The 15,606-nt window shown below is 41.0% G+C and overlaps 1 protein-coding gene across 6 annotated transcripts in view; it reads left to right on the top strand.

Moving 5' to 3' along the window:
* Nucleotides 1-15,606, top strand: part of LOC131431977 (fibronectin type-III domain-containing protein 3A) — a 157,425-nt gene that overhangs the window by 53,432 nt on the left and 88,387 nt on the right. The window contains exon 1 of one of the 6 annotated variants that reach the window (XM_058597977.1): nt 7,397-7,567. The exons of 2 other annotated variants lie outside the window; for them this stretch is intronic. The gene's annotated coding sequence lies outside the window, so the exon portion shown is untranslated. 3 more of the 6 variants (XM_058597980.1, XM_058597978.1, XM_058597979.1) reach the window with 3 other exon arrangements.

A 15,606-nucleotide genomic window follows, 5' to 3' on the forward strand; every position in this document is an offset into this window, starting at 1 on the left:
TTTTTGGTAAAACCTGATCAATTTCCCTTATACTTTCCATGTTCGGGGCACATCCGGCTGCTCGGCCATCCATGGAAGTTGACCATCAATGTTAACTTCCCTCTCTGAGCAGCCTAGATAGCCGTGTAGTGTCGGTAGCGGTTTCCCAACTGCTAAGAATAACGCTACGGTCCACCTGTACCGGTGGTATAAGTCCACCAAACAGGTAAGCCGTGTGGCATCCGGCGGAATTATTTTTTACCAAGAATTGATCCACTGGTTTCCTATTCCATGTCGTAAAAGGCCACAAAAATAGGAACTCCTAAGTCAAGGTGTATTTCCGTGCCGATGGCTGAATGGCTGCAGGAGGTTAAACATTGCAGTCGTGAACGGAATATCTTGGGTTTTTCCCTTACTGGATACACGCAATGCTTAGCAATCAACTTCTTTGATCATCGCTTCGGCAGGCCAGAGATTAGAAAGCTGAGTGTCTGTGGGTGTCCTCAAGGTGGTGTACTACCCACTTTTATGGAACCTAGTCGCTGATAGTTTGTTAAGGAAACTTAATAACCTTGGATTTCCGACTTATGGTTTTGCCGACGATTATCATATATTGATGACCGGTATAAGCATTAACACTCTCTTTGATTTAATGCAGCAAGCCCTGCGATCTGTTGAACAATGGTGTTGTCAGGTTTGGATTATCTGTAAATCCGGGCAAAACATCAATGGTGCTTTTCACTCATCGTAGGATAATTACAGGAGCTCGTCCGTTGCAGTTCTTTGGTTCAGGGGTCACTGTGGTCGATCAAGTTAAATACGTCGGGGTTATTCTTGACTCAAAACTGAATTGGTCTGCTCACATTGATTTCAGGATTAAAAGAGCTTGCATGGCTTTCGGCCAATGCAGACGAGCTTTTGGAAAATCATGGGGACTCAAACCCAGATATATTCATTGGATCTACACAACTATCGTTAGACCAATTTTAGCATATGGATGTCTTGTATGGTGGCAGAAAGGAGAAGTCGCGACAGTTCAGTCAAAGCTAAATCATCTCCAAAGGATGGTCCTAATGGCGATGACAGGAGCATTCACGACAACTCCTACTGCTGCTCTAGAGGCGCTACTGTGCATTAAACCACTACATGTGTTCCTAAAACAAGAAGCATTATCTTGTGCATACCGTCTTAGGGTTACAGGGCTTTGGAACAGTAACCCATTAGAATATGCTACCAGTCACACTCGCTTGTGGTCTCAAATGGTTCCGTGGGATGAGTATTTACTCGCTCCTAGTGACCTAACTCTCACATGCAGTTTTCCTTTTAAAACATTCAATGTGAGCTATCCTCTTCGTTAGGAATGATTGTCTGGTTGTCTGGAACGACAACTTGATGAACACATAGTTTGTTTTACGGACGGTTCTCTGTTGAATGGTCGTGCTGGTGCTGGTATCTACTGTCGTGAAATAGGCTGGAGCAGTCTCATTCACTTGGTAGATACTGTACTGTGTTCCAAGCAGAAATCTACGCAATTCTGTGTGGAGTACAATCGGCACTTCAGCAGAGGATCTGTGGTAAACGTATTTATTTTTGTTCCGACAGTCAGGCAGCCTTAAAAGCACTCAGTTCGAATGACTCACGGTCGAATCTAGTGATCGCATGTCGAACTCAAATTGAAGACCTCAGCATTTCAAATGCTGTTTACTTCTTATGGGTACCCGGCCATTCTGGTATTACTGGAAATGAATGGGCTGATGAGTTGGCTAGAGCTGGTGCAACGAATGATTTCGTTGGTCCTGAACCAGCTTTACCACTTTCAACTAGTTGGATAAAGCACAAGATACGTTCTTGGGCTGCATCCAAACATGCCAGCTACTGGCGCAGCTTGCAAACTTGCGCTCAGACAAAAGCATTTCTACCAGATTTAGATCTGAAAATGTCAAAGTGTCTACTGCATTTCTCCAAGTATCATTGATGTGTTCTGGTCAGAGCTCTGACTGGACATTGCAAACTCAATTATCACATGGCTACTATTCAACGTGCTGAGTATTATTCGTGTGATTTGTGTGAATGCGATTATGGTACTTCATATCATCTGATATGTAACTGTCCCGCATTGACGCAACTACGTATCCGGGTTTTTGGTTCTCCATACATGGTTGAGTCTGTGTATGCGGAGCTAAAATTGAAGGATATTCTCTCGTTTCTCACCCAATGTGGTAAGGAGCTATAGTCAGAAGGGTTCATCGTTCTTCCTGGAGTGAATGAATCCCTTCTGTATTCACCTTAAATAGGGTTTGGCAGATTGTTTGGCATCCTCTGGGGGGTACCGAATTTACTTCTGCTCGTACATACTGCGAATCGTTCTGCATTCTTCCGGGAGTGCAGAATGGTGTCGCTTTTGTAAGATCTCTAAATCCTCTCGGGGGTTGGAGGTTTTATTAACAGCAGACTGTTCGGGACCTCGTAGAGGTTCAGAATTTACTTCTGCTTCCACTAAATGTGATCCTCAGCAGATTGTTCAGCATCCCTTATGGGTGCAGAATTTACTTCTGCTTTTATGTGTTTTTGTGTCGTCAATTTTTCCCATCCTCCTAGTCCAACCCTTACCATTTCCTTTCAATCCTTCCCTCTTATATATCGGGAAAATGATGTTAAAAACAAATTGATGGCAAGGCACAAATCTCCAAATATCAAGGGGAACGTGCCATTTGAGCCAATTTGTTCTGATTCCTGATTCCTGAATTTCCCTTATACTTTCCATGTCCATGTTCCATGTTCCCTCAAAATAACCTTATAATCTATTTTTATTTAACTTCTTTTTTGTCAGTGAACTTACTACCAATTTCCTCCATGATTACCCTGAGTAGTGAAGAAAGTATCTGTGCTTTTAAAAAAATATCGATTCCCACCTTTGATACATGTGCCAAACTTGGTGGCGATGCGTTTAGTTTTCCCTTAGTTTTTTTTTAATTCCCCGGCAAATTGGAACCAGATCTTTTGAAATTATTTAAAGAAAATTGCGTTGCATTCGAAATAACAACAGCAATACTATCTACCACGACCTTGAAATTCTTCCCCCTCTTTTTTTACAAAAAAATGGGAGATGACCATTTATTTTCAAAAACCCTTCCTCTAATCTAAATGACGATCCTCTTCAACTCATATAAATTTCGTCATTGACTCTCTCCCCCATGTTAAGGACACTTGCTACACACTCCCCCTCTGAAAATTTTCTAATGATCATTTCAGAAGAGCAAGAAGTATCTGTGCCAAATTTGATAGCAATCCGTTTAGTAGTTCCGGAGTTCTGCCGTTACAAACATTACATTCCCTTTTAGAGGGACGTACTACATCCACTTCTCACGAATACCCTTATAATCATATCTAAATTGCGCAAAAAGTATCTACGGTATTTAAAAAGTATCGATTCTCGTCAAATCAAAAACAAAATTCCATGACCCTTGCTAAGGACACTTTATGTCTATTTCTGAAGAGCAAGAAATACCTGTGCCAAGTTTTATAGCATTTCGTGCAGTAGTTCCAGAGTTATGCCGTTACAAACATTACACTCCCTTTTTTAATGGCACTTGCTACATCCATCCCCCATATAATCATATCTAAGGTATTCAAAATGTTTCTAAGGTCTTCAAAAAATATTGATTTTCGTTAAGTTATGTGATATTTTCCATGACCCCCCTTGTTAATGACACTTGCTACGCTCCCTCTCCTATAAAAATACACTTATAACCATCTCTGAAGAGCTAGAAGTATATGTGCCCAGTTCGATAGCAATCCATCCAGTACTCTCGGAGTTATGCCGTTACAAACATTACACCCCCTTTTTAGAAGGCACTTTCTACATCCACTCCCATAAATTCGTATCTAATATATGCAAAATGTTTCTATTGTCTTCAAAAAGTATCGATTCTCGTCAAATTAGACAATTTTTGTTATAACCCCCTCCCTCCTGTTAAGGACACTTACTACGCTCCCTTCCTCATTAAAATACCCTTATGACCATCTCAGAAGAGCATGAAGTATCTGTGCCAAGCATGATGACAATCCGTTCAGTAGTTTCGGAATTATGCCGTTTTGAACATTACACCCCCCTTTTTTAAGACACTTGCTACATCCACCCCCCTTTTAGTCATATCTAAGGTATGTAAAATGTTTCTATGGTCTTCAAAACGTATAGATTCTTGTCAACTTATATGAATGTTTTCATGGCCCCTCCCTTGTTAATGACACTTGCCACGCTCCCTTCCCTATAAATATACACCCTAAACTATCTCTGAAATGCAAGAAGTATCTGTGCTAAGTTTGGTGGCAATCCGTTCAGTAGTTCCGAAGTTATGACGTAACAAACATACAAACTTACATAAATTTTTATATATATAGATTTACCCTATTTGGGATATATACTAAAACATAAATTAAATGTTTTCTGATTACTAATTGTGGAAAATTTGTTCACATCGACGAAATGATAAGAAATGTTTAGTAGCAGAACCATAATTTCACGTTTAAAATTTTGCACTTTTCTTCCTCGCATTTGTATTATATATGTGCCAGTTACTACACAGGCGACGAATCTCGTATCAAATCGTTTTCGGAGCTAGCAGCATTCTCTCAGATTTAACTTTATCACCAAATAGATCTAGATAGTCTTTTGAAAAGGGTCATTTTTGCCATTTTCAAATGGCTATAGTCGAAAAATGACAGGGTTGTTCTAGTGATAATAACCAAATTAATCAAGTTTGGGAAAAAAATAACTATTGTAAAATGTACTAATAGACTTCTACAGTAAGGAAGAACATCTTACAAATTTAAAGTCGATTTACTCAAAAACGCCATTTTCGACAATTGAAAGAAATTGATTAAAAAATAGTTGGCCTCTTTTAAAAAAAAAACGAGACGAGTTTGTGCGAAATTCAACAAACATTAAAAAAAACATTGTTTAAGTAGCGAAAATGGTAGTCCGTTGATATAAATTGTACGTTGCATGTGACAAAAACGACTGAACATTCCCAGCAACGACTGATCCAAAACTGCGGGATCACTGTCGGCACCCGTTGACGATGGCATTTCGACTATTCGGATCTCCGCAGCAGCACAAGCAACAGTAGGCCTTGTGGTAATTGGAACTGTTGAGCTGTCCTCTTCTAATACACTGAAACCAAACCTGCATAGATTTCAATTACTGGAATGATCGCGGAATGAACGCGGATGAACTCCTTTCTGCCACCATACAAGACATCCATATGCTAAAATTGGTCTAACAACTATTGTTAGACCAATTTTAGCATATGGATGTCTTGTATGGTGGCAGAAAGGAGAAGTCGCGACAGTTCAGTCAAAGCTAAATCATCTCCAAAGGATGGTCCTAATGGCGATGACAGGAGCATTCACGACAACTCCTACTGCTGCTCTAGAGGCGCTACTGTGCATTAAACCACTACATGTGTTCCTAAAACAAGAAGCATTATCTTGTGCATATCGTCTTAAGGTTACAGGGCTTTGGAACAGTAACCCATTAGATTATGCTACCAGCCACACTCGCTTGTGGTCTCAAATGGTTACATGGGATGAGTATTTACTCGCTCCTAGTGACCTAACTCTCACATGCAGTTTTCCTTTCAAAACATTCCATGTGAGCTATCCTCTTCGTGAGGAATGGTTGTCTGGTTGTCTGGAACGACAACTTGATGAACACATAGTTTGTTATACGGACGGTTCTCTGTTGAATGGTCGTGCTGGTGCTGGTGTCTACTGTCGTGAAATGAGGCTGGAGCAGTCTCATTCACTTGGTAGATACTGTACTGTGTTTCAAGCAGAAATCTACGCGATTCTGTGTGGAGTACAATCGGCACTTCAGCAGAGGATCTGTGGTAAGCGAATTTATTTTTGTTCCGACAGTCAGGCAGCCTTAAAAGCACTCAGTTCGAATGACTCACGGTCGAATCTAGTGATCGCATGTCGAACTCAAATTGAAGACCTCAGCATTTCAAATGCTGTTTACTTCTTATGGGTACCCGGCCATTCTGGTATTACTGGAAATGAATGGGCTGATGAGTTGGCTAGAGCTGGTGCAACGAATGATTTCGTTGGTCCTGAACCAGCTTTACCACTTTCAACTAGTTGGATAAAGCACAAGATTCGTTCTTGGGCTGTATCCAAACATGCCAGCTACTGGCGCAGCTTGCAAACTTGCGCTCAGACAAAAGCATATCTACCAGATTTAAATCTGAAAATGTCAAAGTGTCTACTGCATTTCTCCAAGCATCATTGCAGTATTCTGGTCAGAGCTCTGACTGGACATTGCAAACTCAATTATCACATGGCTACTATTCAACGTGCTGAGTATTATTCGTGTGATTTGTGTGAATGCGATTATGGTACTTCATATCATCTGATATGTAACTGTCCCGCATTGACGCAGCTACGTATCCGGGTTTTTGGTTCTCCATACATGGTTGAGTCTGTGTATGCGGAGCTAAAATTGAAGGATATTCTCTCGTTTCTTACCCAATGTGGTAAGGAGCTATAGTCAGAAGGGTTCATCGTTCTTCCTGGAGTGAATGAATCCCTTCTGTATTTACCTTAAATAAGGTTTAGCAGATTGTTTGGCATCTTTTAGGGGGTGCCGAATTTACTTCTGCTCGTACATACTGCGAATCGTTTTGCATTCTTCCGGGAGTGCAGAATGGTGTCGCTTTTGTAAGATCTTCAAATCCTCTCGGGGGTTGGAGGTTTTATTAACAGCGGACTGTTCGGGACCTCGTAGAGGTTCAGAATTTACTTCTGCTTCCACTAAATGTGATCCTCAGCAGATTGTTCGGCATCCCTTAGGGGTGCAGAATTTACTTCTGCTTTTATGTGTTTTTGTGTCGTCAATTTTTCCCATCCTCCTAGTCCAACCCTTACCATTTCCTTTCAATCCTTCCCTCTTATATATCGGGAAAATGATGCTAAAAACAAATTGATGGCAAGGCACAAATCTCCAAATATCAAGGAGAACGTGCCATTTGAGCCAATTTGTTCTGATTGTGCGAAATTCAACAAACATTAAAAAAAACATTGTTTAAGTAGCGAAAATGGTAGTCCGTTGATATAAATTGTACGTTGCATGTGACAAAAACGACTGAACATTCCCAGCAACGACTGATCCAAAACTGCGGGATCACTGTCGGCACCCGTTGACGATGGCATTTCGACTATTCGGATCTCCGCAGCAGCACAAGCAACAGTAGGCCTTGTGGTAATTGGAACTGTTGAGCTGTCCTCTTCTAATACACTGAAACCAAACCTGCATAGATTTCAATTACTGGAATGATCGCGGAATGAACGCGGATGAACTTGTGGATCGCTACCAGGCAGTGCTATGCGGGTGTGCATGTGTGTGTGTGTGTGTGTGTGTGTGTTTGTGAGCGTTCATTGAGTAAAACATAGAGCGAAGTGAATGGATAGAGCAAATATGAAAGGTTTGGTGTACATTAAATTTGAATACGGGTGTACAAGATCAGTGCTTTTTTGACTTTCGTACGACTATGCTGTAATAAATGACTACGCTCCTCTCGATCGTTCGGTTTGTTTCATGTCTCAGTCCCGTTTATTTGCTAGACTATTTTTTTCTCCTATTATTTTTTTTGAACTGTTTTCAGCTGAATGCATACAAGTTTTGGTGATTGAAAAGTGCATTCTTCAGTGAGCTATGTGAAAGTGGCGCGTGCAAAAGACGGAGTAAAGGGAAATGGTTTCATGGTTTGGGACGGACCAAAGTTTTTATACTAGATCTAACAATCTGTGAATTTAGTGAAACTACGTACGATCAGCACATTGGCTGAGATGTGTGTGCCCAGGAAATGAAAATATGTGAAATAGTTTAGTTCTTTCACTTCTTGTTGTTCGCCTGCAATGAATGCGTCTTCTGGATCCATCTTCTCGCGGAGTTTAGTGCGATCTTCTCACTGGTGCCCGCTGCTGCTCACTCCGGAGTCGAAGGCCTTCCAAGACTTGGACCGTGCGCGGATTGAAAGAGCATACGAGGGAGGGCGCACGGTCTCTTAATTGATCGGAATTATAAGTCAGTCGTCGTAGTCGTCGTCGTCGTCGTCGTCGACGTCGTTCGCCCCGGATAGAGTGGCTCTACGAACAAGCATCGAAGCTTAGACTGTGCCTGCAGTTTTCCGCTTGTATTGTGCCGATCTGGCGATCCCTCGCGAGTGAACGAGTGAGTGAGTAAGCGGCGGCGATATCGCGGTGTGCAGTTCGTTGTTTGATGGGGAAACTCGTAGTTATATCGATCGTACCCCAGCCGAGAAGTGCACTCTTCCGAGCCGCCGTAAAAAAAACCGTGAGAAGCGTGAAACAAGAAGATATCTCTTATGGATTGGTGGTTTAGAGGTTGATTAAGAAGGGCTGCTGTGACGGGATTGGGTGCAGCCGGGGCTGTGTGAAGTGAAGAGAGAAGATAGAAGAAGAAAAAAAAATTCCGCAATCATAGTTGGCTTTGTTAATCTTGTGTGTGCTTTTTTTTGTTCTTTATGTTTTCGTGTACTGTTTGCAGATGTCGCCGCGAAGAAGTGTTTTTTTTTGTGCTGCGAAAATACTATTTCGAAATTGATGTCGTCTTCGTAGCGAAATTACCCAAGGAATGAGATTGATTGATTAGGGCTTGCGAGGCAGGCAAACCTAAGAAGCACTTGAGGGCAAAAAATGGTGCAACATTGAAAGTTGACTATACAATTCCGGAATCAATCGATCGGGGAACTGTTGACGTGTGACATTTTTCGAGTGGATTGTGCAAAACTGGTCTGGGTGGTTCTTAACATTTGATCCTTTTTTTCTGTTGTTGTTGTTGCCGAGATAAACTGGAATGTTTATATAGGTATTTTCTTGAATTTAACGATTTCCAGTCGGCGACTCAATCATTTCCACTTGGGGTGACGGTATGATGTGTCTCAGAAAAGGTTTTGAGTGTGCGTGTCGTCGTTGTCGTCTTGTGTGCCATCATAGCTGTGTAGGTTTAAGCCACTTGGTCAAACACCTAGTGTTTGTGAGGGATGATGACCAACAAGCTACCGCTGTGTTTGTGGAATTCAACGTTGTACAATCTAATTTAGTCTTGTTTAATATGTAAGATCAAAGGCAAAAAAAAGCGAGACAACATGCTGCTTGTATGCTTGCTTCAGCGTGATGACGATGAATTAAAGTCTATCACAATCCAACTGGTGTTATTATTGTGATAGATTATTTTACTGTTTTTTGCTATAGTAATCGAAACAGTTTGGATTTTCCCATCGTCAACGGTTTGCTGTCAGTATTTGTGGTATGGTGCATGAACTAGTTACTGAACTGAACTGGAAATGATCCAGGATCTAACATGTATACTGTTAGTGTGGTTTAGACAACTTCCTGTTTACCTTACTATTATAACACCTCCCGACACGAGATCGAGAAGTCATAATTAGAATTTTGCGAAATTATTTGGCATACCGTTTTATGCGTTTGTGTGAAATGCCACGTAACTGTTTCTGCTAGTTTATCTTTGTGTTTTTTCGTTCAAGAGTACACGCGAGTAAACCTAGCGAGTTGAGTAAATGGGGGTAAAATGAGTTACGGTCTAAATCAGTGATAAACCGTCAAAACTGCTAGAACCCAAAATGGCCTAACTAACATGACAGTGACAAATAAGTATTCGACACAATTTTGACAAGATCAACTTATCTCCAATATCGAACGCTCATCATTCCGAACATACTTTACTTCACCACAAAAAGTGGGTGGGTGGGTTGGTGTTTGACTGTTTGAGCGGATTCGCCGATATGGCTTATGATCGCAGCGCCAGCGGTGGTGCCACGACGAATATGTCTTTCCTTTCTTTCTCTGGTAGTTTGCTTGCTAGCTTACTGGTTGGCAGGTTTCAATACCTAATATGTAATATGCTCTTCACGAAATTGATGGTGAAAAGCAGTACAACACTGTGTGTTAGAGGCAACAACGCGCGGCGGCTCTCCGTACGTTGCGTTGGTGCTGGTGCGATTAATGATGCCACGTTTTAAAAAATATGTTGTTGTGTATGTTCCGTTCGGTCCGGTTCCTCCTTCTCACTCGACGCTCAGATGGAGGAGTGGGTTTATTTTGCACATTGTGGAACGACGCAGTGTTGGTGTGTTTGATAACGTCCTAGTTTTTCGAGTGAACCTTTTTTTTTTTTTTTGCAAACTCGGCACATTCCTTTCATTCAAGTGCGCACGATTCTTCGAACGCCGCGCACACACAGCAATACACCTCAAATAAGTGGACTGCACGAATCAAAGAAAGTGGCTCGGCCAGCTCAGCTCAGCTCGGCTCGGCTCTGCTCAGCCCAGCTGAAAAGGAATTCGGCTGTTAAGTGGATGTTGCGCGCTGGACTGAACCGGAACCGCCTAGGGAGGTATTCGTTCAGCCGAGACCTACGGCAACGGCCAATAAAGAGTTGTAGTACGTGCGAAAGAGAACGAGAGAGAGAGAGGGGATCGAGATTTACTACAGCCAGAGTCGGGTCTTTTTGCGCTTCGTAAGCTCAGGAAATTGCCAGGCTAGCAGAACAATGAGCATAAGTTGTAATTTATTGAAGCTATTGACCGCACCGACTCGGTACGAATTTGTCCCTGTGCGCGATAAGAAATTATGTCTCTTGGCTGGTTTCTTGCGTTTCGGTTGAGCTTGAATTACTTGAAAATTTGCTTTCTCCTGTCGTTTCGGAATAGTGTCGAATGCGAATTCGGTTTCTAATATTTTCTCCAGCCCAGATGACAAACGAAACATTTTGAAGATTGAAGCAATAAGTTTGCTCACTTTGACGTTTCTCTCGTTCTTGAGATGTTTAGACGTGGTATTCAAAGAACTCTGTTTCTAGTACCTTTTGTTCTTTCAATTCCTGGAATCGGAACACCTGGAATTTCACCTTTGATTTTTCTATTTCAACAGGCTTCGTAGCCGATTTATAGATGAGCATGAACTTAGCGAGGCACCTCTCGCCGATGATAACGCAAATAGGTTAATAATTTGTTGCTAATATCAGGGTGGCAAGTGACCGGAAAAATCGGGAAAACCGGGAAAAAGTCGGAAATTTCGTTTCACCGGGGAAAAAAACCGGGAAAAAGTCGGGAATTTTAGTGCAAATCCAGGAAAAAATTACTAGTCCTAATCTTAGTAAAGATTTTCAGTATCATGATTTTCCTGATTATAGAAATGAAAAGTTGGAGACAATACTCCATTTTGTGTTTGAGTGAGAAGTTCAATAAAAGTTTTGAAACATCGTATTGTCCCAACACAGGTTTTATGGTACACAATTCATTGGAGAAGGGGGCCAATAATTTTTAATGGATCAGAAAGCATTAAAGCTTTCTTAGTTGTAATCAACAACAGCACATCGAATGGATGCTTTTGCTGGATTTCTGTTCAATTTCAGAATAAGTTTGCAGAATATGATTGCAAAAAAAATTTCAGGTAACATGTTTAATAAAATTATGAAGAATTCTTAGGAGCCCTAATGTTTTTGAGTGGGTTAATGATTGTCCTAATTTCATCCTAATTTGTCTCAGTAATGCCGTCTTGAGACAATACTTGTGTTGTAATCTTGGTATTGATTTCAATAGGATTCACAAAATTTAAAAAGCTGTCGACTTTGACCTTGTCCACCGCTTGCAATGAGTATTTGATTTCCTTCTTCGAGAGCTGAAATTGGTTTCTGAGAGTGAAAAACCTTAGAAAAATTTAGAAGATGATTTGATTTGTTCAGTGAATGTTTAATGTATAATTTATATTGAGCATCATTACCTATGGATTTCATAGTAGGATTCACAAGAATGCAGGTGTTGATGTCGACGAAGAATCAAACGTAGATCATCTCAGTCACTAGAAGCATAACAGTTCGGCTGAAAAGTTCGTATCGTTTAATAGAAACACACATTTTTTGCCAAATTTCGTTTTTATTATTCAACATAATTGCCATCAGAGGCGATACAGCGATTATAGCGATCTTCCAACTTTTCGATACCATTTTTGTAGTACGATTTGTCCTTTGCCTCAAAATAGGCCACAGTTTTAGCGATTACCTCTTCATTGCTTCTAAATTTTTTACCAGCGAGTATTCTCTTGAGGTCTGAGAACAGGAAAATGTCACTGGGGGCCAAATCTGGAGAATACGGTGGATGAAGGAGCAATTCGAAGCCCAATTCGTTCAATTTCAGCATGGTTTTCATCGACTTGTGACACGGTGCATTGTCCTGATGAAACAAAACTTTTTTCTTCTTCAAATGAGGCCGTTTTTTAAAAATTTCGTCCTTCAAACGCTCTAAAAACGCTATATAATAGTCACTGTTGTTGGTTTTTCCCTTTTCAAGGTAGTCGATGAAAATTATACCATGCGAATCCCAAAATGCAGACGCCATAACCTTACCGGCCGATTGTTGAGTCTTTCCACGCTTTGGGTTCGGTTCATCGCGTGCAGTCCACTTAGCTGACTGTCGATTGGACTCCGGAGTGAAGTGATGGAGCCATGTTTCGTCCATTGTTATATATCGACGAAAAAAATCGGTTTTATTTCGATATAACAGCTCCAAACACTGCTCAGAATCATCAATTCGTTGTTGTTTTCGATCGATTGTGAGCTCACGCGGCACCCATTTTGCACAAAGCTTTCTCATATCCAAATATTCGTGAATAATATGTCCAACACGTTCCTTTGATATTTTAGGGTGTCAGCTATCTCGATCAACTTCACTTCATCGTCTTCGGTGCTCATATGACCAATACGAAATTTTGCAAACCACTTACGAATTGTTGCTTCGCCCGGTGCAGAGTCTGGATAACACTCATCAAGCCATTTTTTGGTATCGGCGGCACTTTTTTCATCAAAAAGTAGTGTTTCATCAACACACGAAATTCCCCTTTTTCCATTTTTTTCACAATAACAAAAGTAGCTTCACTCAAAATGCTATATCTCACAAACTAATAATCCGACAGCTGTCAAATTTATACACGTATCTTTTGAAGGTTGGTACTAACTGAAAATGGTATGGATTTAATTCTAGTGACGCCCTCTCATAGAAACGATACGAACTTTTCAGCCGATCTGTTATGTACAGTGCCTAACGAATTGTCTTCGCTGTTTCAGTGACAGTTGTTCTTGTTTTCGTATTATTCACGCTCGAAAATGTCTGTTTATGTGCCCAATTCTCGTCATTTGCGGGAAGTTTTACTTTTCTGTTACAATTCGAAAAAAATGCAGCTGAAGCGCATCGAATGCTCTCAGAAACTTACGGTGATGCTGCTCTAAGTAAAAGAACGTGTGGGAAGATGTTTCAACGATTTAAAAACGGTTATTTCGATGTCGAAGACAAACATGGTGGTGAAAAAGAAAAATCCTTCAAAGATGAACAACTAGAAGCAATGCTTGATGAAAATTCGTGCCAAACCCAAAAAGGGCTTGCCGAATCGTTGGAAGTGAGTCAGCAAGCCATTTCAAAACGTCTCAAGGCCCTGGGCATGATTCAGAAAGAAGGAAATTGGGTGCCGTACGAGTTGAAACCGAGGGACATCGAGCGCCGTCGATTTGTATGTGAGCAACTGCTTCAAAAACAAAATCGTAAGGGATTTTTACATCGAATCGTAACCGGTGATGAAAAGTGGGTTCGATACGATAATCCTAAACGCAGAAAATCATGGGGAAAGCCCGGGCATGCTACTTCGTCAAAGGCAAAGCCGAATATTCACGGCGCCAAGGTTATGATTTGTATCTGGTGGGATCAGCTCGGTGTGATTTACTACGAGCTCTTGAAACCGGGTGAAACCATCACAGGAAATCGCTACCGAACGCAACTGATGCGCCTTAGTCGCGCGCTAGAAGAAAAGCGGCCAAAATATCAAGAGCGACATGACAAAGTCATCCTTCAACACGACAATGCTTGGCCTCACCTCGCAAAAGTGGTCAAAAAGTACGCTGGAAACGCTGAAATGGGAAATCTTGCCCCACCCGCCGTATTCCCCAGATGTCGCCCCTTCTGACTTCCACCTATTCCGTTCGAAATCACACGGCCTGGCAGATCAACATTTTCAATCCACCATCTTTTAAAAAAACAACACATAATAATTATCACAATACATCTAAAACTAATAGTCACATAACATTATTAAAAACAAAACACACATAATTTAATTACAAACAAAAACTAAAAACTAGAAAAAATATCTAAACACAGAAGATCGTTTGACATTACTAGTGAAGCGGCTGGATGGCTCACCACACTCGAAAAGATCTACAGCAGTGAATGATCGAATGGCAGCGGTTATCAGTTCATTACATCAAAAAATAGTTCTATGAAATCTTTGCTGAAGTAGAGTGCCATTCCGCAGGGTTCTGTTCGGTGCCCGTAAATTAATTTCGGATCGCAATTCCGGTGCATCGATTTCTCCGTGGATCAGTTTTGCAATAACTACTGCCTGTTGTATTTTACGGCGACGTAACAGCGATTCGATTCCGATTAGTTGACATCTATCCGGATATGGTGGAAGATTTGAGGGATCTCTCTGATGAAGCGTTCTCAAAAATAGGTCTAACGAATGAGCAATATAATGCCTTCAAGCAATGACGTGAAGCTTTTGAAATGATCAGTGATCGATGTGAATCAAAGGTCAGTTTTTCATCCAATAATACTCCTAAATCGCCCACCTGGTTAACTCTAGTCAGAACATAGCCACCAATACTGTAATTAAATTTCACAGGATTCACAGTAGGGTGGAACGTCGAATCACCTGAGCTTGTTTCTGTGACACCAATCAACGATCAATTCTAGTAGATATTGTAACCGCTGGCAATCCTCTACGGTACGAACTACGAGTTACAAATTACTACCTTGAGGAACTCCTGAATTGTTCGTAAATTGAGATGATGTACAGTTATCCAACTTCACTCGTAATACTCTACCAGTCAGATACGATCATAACCAGGACACGAGCTGCGCAGAGAAGCCGAGACGATATATTTTACAAAGAAGTATTTCGTGGTCAATTTTGTCAAATACTGCTTTTAGATCAGTGTAGACAACATTCATTTGAGTTTTTTCCTCCATGCTAGTGATACACTTAGACGTGAATGTTAACAGCTTAGTCGAAACTGATCTTCCTGGTATAAATCCATGCTGATCAAATGAAACGTAATTCCTCACTCGATCTAATATGGCATCACTTACAATCATTTCGAAAAGTTTAGATGAGGCAGAGAGACTGGTAATCCCACGGTAATTTGCAACATTTTGTCGATCGCCTACTTTAAATATGGGACAAATGTATGATTGCTTCCATATGCACGGGATGATCCTACTGACACTTCAAATCCTTCCAGGTCGGGGCTTAAACAAAGGAGAACTGGCTTTTAAGATCAGTGTCCTATCCATTTAACCGCCAATCCGGGCACATTCCATACCCGATGAATGGAAAAATCTTTTATTCTTACGTTATCTGAAAGACATTATTTTGTTTTCTCAATCTTCTCTTGATACCAATTTCTTGTCACTGAGAATATTTTGGGATGCAATAAAATGATGATAATTATCTGGTGCCAGATCCGGACTATAAGGT

The sequence above is a fragment of the Malaya genurostris genome, chromosome 2 (genome assembly GCF_030247185.1).
Source record: "Malaya genurostris strain Urasoe2022 chromosome 2, Malgen_1.1, whole genome shotgun sequence".
Taxonomy (NCBI): Eukaryota; Metazoa; Arthropoda; class Insecta; order Diptera; family Culicidae; genus Malaya; species Malaya genurostris.